This window comes from Sardina pilchardus, chromosome 21 (genome assembly GCF_963854185.1).
Source record: "Sardina pilchardus chromosome 21, fSarPil1.1, whole genome shotgun sequence".
Classification (NCBI taxonomy): Eukaryota; Metazoa; Chordata; class Actinopteri; order Clupeiformes; family Clupeidae; genus Sardina; species Sardina pilchardus.
This window is the reverse complement of record NC_085014.1, coordinates 9048521-9056020: the sequence shown is the minus strand read 5'-3', so window position 1 is coordinate 9056020 and position 7500 is coordinate 9048521. Positions and strand designations below refer to the sequence as shown.

At 45.6% G+C, this 7500-nt stretch overlaps 1 protein-coding gene across 1 annotated transcript in view; it reads right to left on the bottom strand.

Annotated features, from left to right (window-relative positions):
• Positions 1–2330, bottom strand: part of fat2 (FAT atypical cadherin 2) — a 60312-nt gene extending 57982 nt beyond the window's left edge. Inside the window, exon 1 of the mRNA XM_062523965.1 lies at positions 2118–2330. The gene's annotated coding sequence lies outside the window, so the exon portion shown is untranslated. The remainder of the gene's footprint in view (positions 1–2117) is intronic.
• Between the last annotated feature and the right edge of the window lie 5170 nt (positions 2331–7500).

The following is a 7500-nucleotide window of genomic DNA, read 5'->3' as shown; positions in this document are numbered from 1 at the left end:
GCAACTTCCTCTTATCAGCGCTGCATACTCATGTGGGGGCTCCAGTCAACCCCAGGCTCCGGCCCATACATCACGACTCAGTGAAGGCCCCCACAAGCCTTTGCAGGCGCCAGCTGCGCGTTGGGATGTGCCTTCAGCAATAATATATCGGAATGGGAAGTCAAAAGTAGTCCCGATGGTTATCTCTGTCAAAGCACACGGTCCTTGAGTCCTTGATTCTTGTCAGCTTGCCTTTCCAGATTCAAGCTAGCCAGGTGAAACACCTCCGCACCGTTCATGAGTCTTTATGTGCTCATGGGGTGGTGTTTCTTAATGTTTTTGCAATAATAACAAACGTCTACAGCACTCTACTTGGGCACATTATTCAGCCAGAAACAAGTCTGATCAGGCTGGCAGTTGCTGCTCTGTGAGTTTCGAAATGATAAAGATTTCTTAATAACGCACCGACATCAGATGCAATTATACAGTATGTTGCATATAGCTTTAGCGGGACATTAGTCATATTCAGATACATATTCAGTGTACAACTAAAGCGAATCAACTAAATTGAATGTTGAAATAATTTCACAGGGGGATAAAGAAAATTACACAACACGTCGTGCAGAAACAAACTTTTAAAATGCCTCATTTCGTATGACGTCAGTTGAGATTTGGACACTGCAGAGGCACCATTGCCTAAGAAAATGATTCTTTTTTTTTTCTTCTCTTGGTAACAAGGACTGTGTGGTATTTCTAATTAAGGTTTTCCCATTGACACAGCGGTGCCATCTCTTGGAGCACTGTCTGATAATGGTTATATGGGCCCAGGGTAGGGGCAGGCCTTGGCCACCGCCCTGAAGTAGTTGCCACAGGGGGGGAGGCAATTAGCCAAATTGCCGGGAGTGGTCTTCAGAATGGACAGGCGGGACAAATGGCTTAATTCTGATTCATTGGGATCAAGGCACTGTCTGCAGAGGGTGTATGTATGTTTGTGGGGTGGAGAAGAGTCCTGAAACAATCCCCCTTGGGTCAACCACAACTAGTGGTGTCGGATGGCCACAGAAATTCATAGAATTCAATGTCCAGTCCAAGATTTCAAATGGTAACAGAGTTTACATGGGGGCATAAACAAAAACACAAAGGATCATGTTACATTTGAAGGTGCTATGGATCACACATCAGAACTAAAATCTCATCTGACATTTTAGTTTGATAAAGGCAACATAAGAGACCAGATAGATTCAAAACTCTCTAAATGCCAAATCTGTCAAAAATGAGATACATTAACAACGCTGAGTGAATGCTCTCGTCATCAAATAATTTCACTCAAAAGCCTACTAAATGCCACTCTCTTCCTGGTCTGAAATATCAATTTGTAGGAAAAAACCAACAACCCCTTAATGAAAGAAAAGCTCACTCAAGGAAAGTGTGCAGATGGAATTGGAGGGGTTTGCATCTGAACTCTTCATATGTTGAACATTCCAATATGAACATTTCAAAAAGTAAACACAGTTTCAATTCAGATGATTTATAAAGTGTCAAAAAGCAAGACCAAGACTTCAACATTTCATTGGTGAAAAAGTATTTAAAAAGCATTGTGAAATGCTTGAACTTAGTTGATAGTTTATAATGCTTCTGGCATTTTCCAAATCACTGGCTGTCCCATTCAACCCATTCAAACTCGCTGCCAACTCAAAACATTTCCCACACCTGAAAGCACCAACCACACAATGTGCCAGCCATTGATTGTCACTCTATGCCTTTCATTGAGTGACACCTCAGTACACCCACTGCCCCCCCACAAACTGGTGCCTTCACAGAGAACCACACAAAGGTGCAAATCAAGTCCACCTGTAGAGAGCTTATTCCACTTTCTGTGAGCAAGACAAGGCAGGACAATACCGAGCCCCACCAGAGATTATCTAGATATTACCCAATGTCTCAGGTACGCACACCCAAGTCATTGCTAATCTGGTTCCAACAGCAGGACTTTGGTGGTGGGATTAGTGCTGAGAACTGACACTGCTACTTAAGAGGAGAGCTATAGGCAGAGGCGCTGATCCACCCCCAGTCATATAGCCGCAGCAGCAGCAGTGGCAGCATGGTCAGACAGGTAGCGAGGTACACTAAGCACTCACCTGAGGCTCCCCCGAGTGTGCTCGTCCAGCAAACTTATGTTCTCTTAAATTCCCGAGCCGAGCGGCTTACGCTCTGGTGGCGTCGGCATTCCCGTACTGTGAGGACGTGGGTCTCCACTGTCCCATGGTCGCCAGAGAAATTCCCAAAAGGATTGTTTTTTTTCTTTTTTTTTAGGCAAACTTGTCGTACTCCCGAGGAGCGAGTTGGAGAGTGAGTAAGTGAGATACAACCCTTTTCCCTCAGGAGTCCCATCACCCCGCCTACATCCAACTGACACCGTCCCTCCCTCTTTCTCTCTCTCTCCCTTCCTCCCTCCCTCCCTCCCTCTCTCTCTTCCTTCTCTCTCTCTCTCTCTTTTTCTCTCATTGTTTGAGTCTGGGCCTGAGCCAGGGAAGAGTTCCAGGGTTGTGTGTTGCAACAAGACTTTTGATGCCTTTTGCCCTGCACAGAGAGATTCACATGTAAGACAAAACTGCATTGGTTATTAATGAGCATGACCGCTATTGGAGATGGTATCAGCCCAACAAAGAAGAAGTGTCATGGGAAATACTGATGGCCCCTGATCTGTTAAAGATTTCATTGGTGAAAAAATGTATTGAAGAGACACAAGGCCCCTACTGTATATATTTTTCACCAGCAATACTTTAATTCCTGCCACATGGAAACATGCAGAGATTTGTTTGGGATCATAACATTTGGATAATTGCAGGGAAAGGCTCGCTAATGACAGAGGGAGAGGGAGATTTGGGGCCAGTGATTTCTGAGAGATGGCTGAATGTATTTACCTTTTGTTTGGCTCTCGTGCTGCTACTTACACCCTGCAGCTCGTGGCCTTTGTCTCGGTGTTATGTAAACACAGATCACTGAACATGCTCCAGTTAGCTGCCGTGTGTCGAGTGAGGTGAGCTGAGTGGCATGGGAGACCCAGGCGGTGACTCACAGAGTGTCGCCTGCAGAGGACAGTGGGAAGACCAAAAAAAAAAGAAAAGAAATCAGATGCAGTAGTCCCACACTTATCTTTTACTAATAAAAACGTATTTTCCCGACTATTAGCTGCGGCTTATACAATGATTTTGCAAGATTTCTTCAACTATGAGGTTTATACACGGGGACAGTTAATATGGCATTAATATGGTTTTGTTTCTTTTAACTTGCATAAAACACTGCTCTGCGGCTTATACACAATGCAGCTTATTCATTACTGTATCACTTTTCTTTGGACGTCCCAAAGAGTAGAGTATCTCCCTCTCTCTTTCTTTTTTCTCTTTCTACCCTCATCTCTTCTTCAATGTCGTCCATTCCATCATTCTCCCTCCTTTACTTTCAATCATTCATTCATTCGTTTATTCATTTATTCATTTTTACTTTAATTTATTCCTCATCTTAAGCCCCTTTCACATTCAGAAACGATACATTAGCGTTTAAGAAATAGCGGGTTCAGGGGATTTCGCAATGTGAAAGGTAGATGTGTTCTGGTCCCGGGGTTGTCTGAAGCCGGTTTCAGAGGCGAGTTATGGGAGGCGTTGCCTAGCAGCACGTCACACGCAATTTGGGAGTGAACAATGACGTTAAGCATGCCTTGGACCTCGGAGATAAACTGATAAACACAACTGTCATGCTAGTTCTACGTGGTTTAGCTTCCAAATGATGGCGGGCCACTTGTTATGTTATTTGAATGCCAAATGAGGTCCTTTTGTCTGTCGAAGTCATATTTCAGTGTGCTGAGTCCTGAACAACTTCTGCTCTGACAGTTAGCTCGTTGGCTAGTTAGCTATCATTAGGCAAACTTTCTAAAAAGACGTGCTGCTGGCAGCAGACGGTTTTGGTAACCTAATAAACACTTGACCGAAGTGCTGAGAAAAAGAGGTTCAGGGCACTCTCAGCATAAAAAACGTGATTGTTGGACACACATATATATCTATGGACACAGCAGCTAAAGTTATCCTAGTCTCTTGTGTGTTTCCTGTATTTTAACCTCCTGCCTGGCCAAATACGTCATCAGTCACACACCCCTAATAGCGGGTTGACCTCTGTTCCTTTCATATTCAACACGGCTCGGCTCTGATACTACCCCCCGAGACGGGTTGGATTGCCGAGGCGGGTTGACTCCCCACCCCGTGTCATCAATGTGAAAGGAACAGCCTTAACGTTAAATTCGGCTGATTTAGCGTTAAATTCGGTGAATGTGAAAGGGGCTTTACATACTTGGGGGGGGGGGGGGGGGGCGCCTCTTCACAACCCTACATATGTATTACTTACTTCATCCTCACTCCCAAGCAGAACACCTAACCGGGACTATGGTGAAGCTCTGTTCTGAACATGGTGGGCACAGGGACCTGGGGAGAGGCAGTGTGCCTTCATGGCCTACAAATAAGCCTGAACAGAAGGTGGGCACGGGTCCACAGGCACCAGGTGGACACCACCAGAAGTGCACTTTGAAGATGACGTTTTTCTAATACAAAAAAAAAACACAAAATATATAAATAAAGAAATAAAGAATTAAATGTTAGCTGGAGGGAACCAAGAGAAGGCCATAACATGCCATAGAGCCACCTCCATATCATTACACAAAGAGTATAGAAGTTTTATGAAGGATTAGCAGTTCTCCTGTTTGCCAACTGTGATATGCGGTGTTTGTGAATGTTTAGTCATGGTGGACAGCCAGTTTAAAAACATGAGTGTAACAGTGTTTCTATAAGCAGGCTGAGTCAATATAACAATTGAACTACAAAACTTTAGAAAATTAGCGGTCAAAATAACTTTTGATAAGTGTTCAACATACTGTACACATGCTCTCTCTCTCTCTCTCACACACACACACACACACACACACACACACACAGACACCCCCCCCCCCCCCCACCCACACACACACAGGCACACACACACACACACACACACACACACACACACACACACACACACACAGATCGACACATTACAAATCCATACGTGCAAACTGTATGCACGGACCTCCCATATGAAACAGGCAAGGCTGCAGTTGATGCTGCCACTGTGGGACACCTAGTCTTTGGCCTAAGATCACGCTATGCTCATGCAGCCCTGCAGGACATGCATGAATCTGGCATCCGTGGGGTCAGGGGTTCGCTCACCACAGAGAGCACATATGCTGAAGGCCTCCATGCAGTGACCATAACACAGGACTGCTCCAACATGGAAGCATCGTTCACGTTCACGCCATTTTAGGCGTGGCTACATAATAATGACATAATAATATCCACCTTTCTATAGAATGCCACCGTAATTATTCTGTCAGGAGGTGTCAGTGATGTGATATATATGGTTCATGGCATCCTGCATGGAAGAGAGGGAGTGTGTGTGTGTGTGTGTGTGTGTGTGTGTGTGTGTGTGTGTGTGTGTGTGCGCGTGCACTCGTGCCAGATTGGGCCATCTCTGCATGGAAGCTCTCTGAGTGGCAGAGGAATTCTGGCACCTGTCAGATTTATGTTGACGTTCCACCTGAGAGAGTGATGGAACGTGCTTTTGAGTGACGACAAAATTGCCCCCTCTGACCCTCTGTCATGAAGTGTCCTGGGTTCTCAGTTCACCCCCTCACCCCCGTGCCTCTGGCGGAGATTTAAAAGGTATGAGGAGGGGCTGAAGGCTAAAGCGATTGCAGATATATTTCAAATGCAACGATCGCGATAGTCAACCATACAGCTGATGATTTATTGGTTCCTCCGAAAGCAGCCCAGATAGCGGGTTTCCTCTCAATCTTTTTTTTAAAAATACGAATTCAAATGTGTGTGTGTGTGTGAGAGAGAGAGAGAGAGAGAGAGAGAGAGAGAGAGAGAGAGAGAGAGAGAGTGTGTGTGTGTGTGTGTGTGTCTGTGTGTGTGTGTGTGTGTGTGTGTGTGTGTGTGTGTGTGTGAGAGAGAGAGAGAGAGTGTGTGTGTGTGTGTGTGTGTGTGGACGGTGGGGTACATGAGCACAACCTTTGCTAACGTGCGTGCATGTTCATGTCTGTGCTTCTGTGAGTGGTCCTCCGTGTTTACGGTTCACATGGAGATTGCCATGTGTAGGTGTGCATACCTCTGTGGGTAACTGAGCCTGTATGTATCTGTTTGTTGGGGCTGTAGGGCTTTAGTGTTTGAGAGGCATCCAGTAAGACACTGCTGATAACACACAAGAGCCCCCCCCCCCCACACACAGGTTCTTCGAAGCGAACCTGAGTCATCAATCTCTGCCCAGTGATAAACCCTCAAGAAGGGAGCGTCATCATGAGTGAAGGCCTAATACTCCATTTTGATTTTGCATTGAATCTGTTCAACCAAGCATCCTCTACCATACAGTGACCAGCTGTCCGAGACCAAAACCGGGGACATAATCCCAAAAATGTGGAAAAAACGGGGATATTTTCAGTTTGACTATCAATCTGATTGAAATACATACAAGTTTTATCTTCAAAAAACGGGGACATATATAGTTTTTCCTGTATTTTCCCAGGGGAAAATGGGGACTGGGGACATCAGGTCACCCTACTGTACCATCCCCTGAATGGAGCTGTGGACACACTTCTGAGACACACAGATGCGTAGTTGTGCCTGCACTTACAGCTAAACTGACCTTTTCACTGACCACTCACTTGCTAACCTCAAGAAAACAATGTAGCTTGTATTTGTTTGTCTACCATGCTGTATGTGGTAACCAAACAACAAACAACGTGACAGCAGACACACACACACACACACCTCCTGCAACGTCAACCTTAACCACCCAGAGTATTAACGGCCCGTATGAACAACTCCCACCCGAGAAATGCCGTCCTGTGAGCTTCATCTCTAAACGCTCGACTCCGTTCCTGGAAATCCGTTCCTAATTGCACATTGACTCTCTAGTGGTCGTGCGTGATTGAAAAGAGTTGTTTAAACACCCTCCACCCCGTGCTCCTCCACCTCCCCCCCCCCACCCTCAATCTCCCAGGTGTCTGCTGCGGTGCTGACGGCTGTTGTATTGAGTGAAGCGTGCAGCTGTCGACGTCTCGCAAACAGCACCGGGCGTCAGAGCTGGCCACGTCAGTGGTCACTCCATCAACGACCCTCATCTCACGTTTGTTTACCAAGGAGCCACAACCCCCGTGCTAGACAAGCACCATTATCAACTGGGCACTGGGGGTCAACTCTGCTTATAGCCGTCGTGTAGGTCAGATGCTGCCGTTAGGGGATGTGTGTTGAGTTTGCCAGACGCGTGACTTTGATTCTTTTGAAAGATGAGGGAATTTATTGTTGTGATTGCTTCAGGGAAGATAAATAAAAAAAAAAAAAAAATGCCATTCTTCCTTTAATCATAAGTAGTCAATTATCTGAGAAAACATTGACAGCACAGCGGATCTATACACATGCTCATAAAAAAAGGACACAG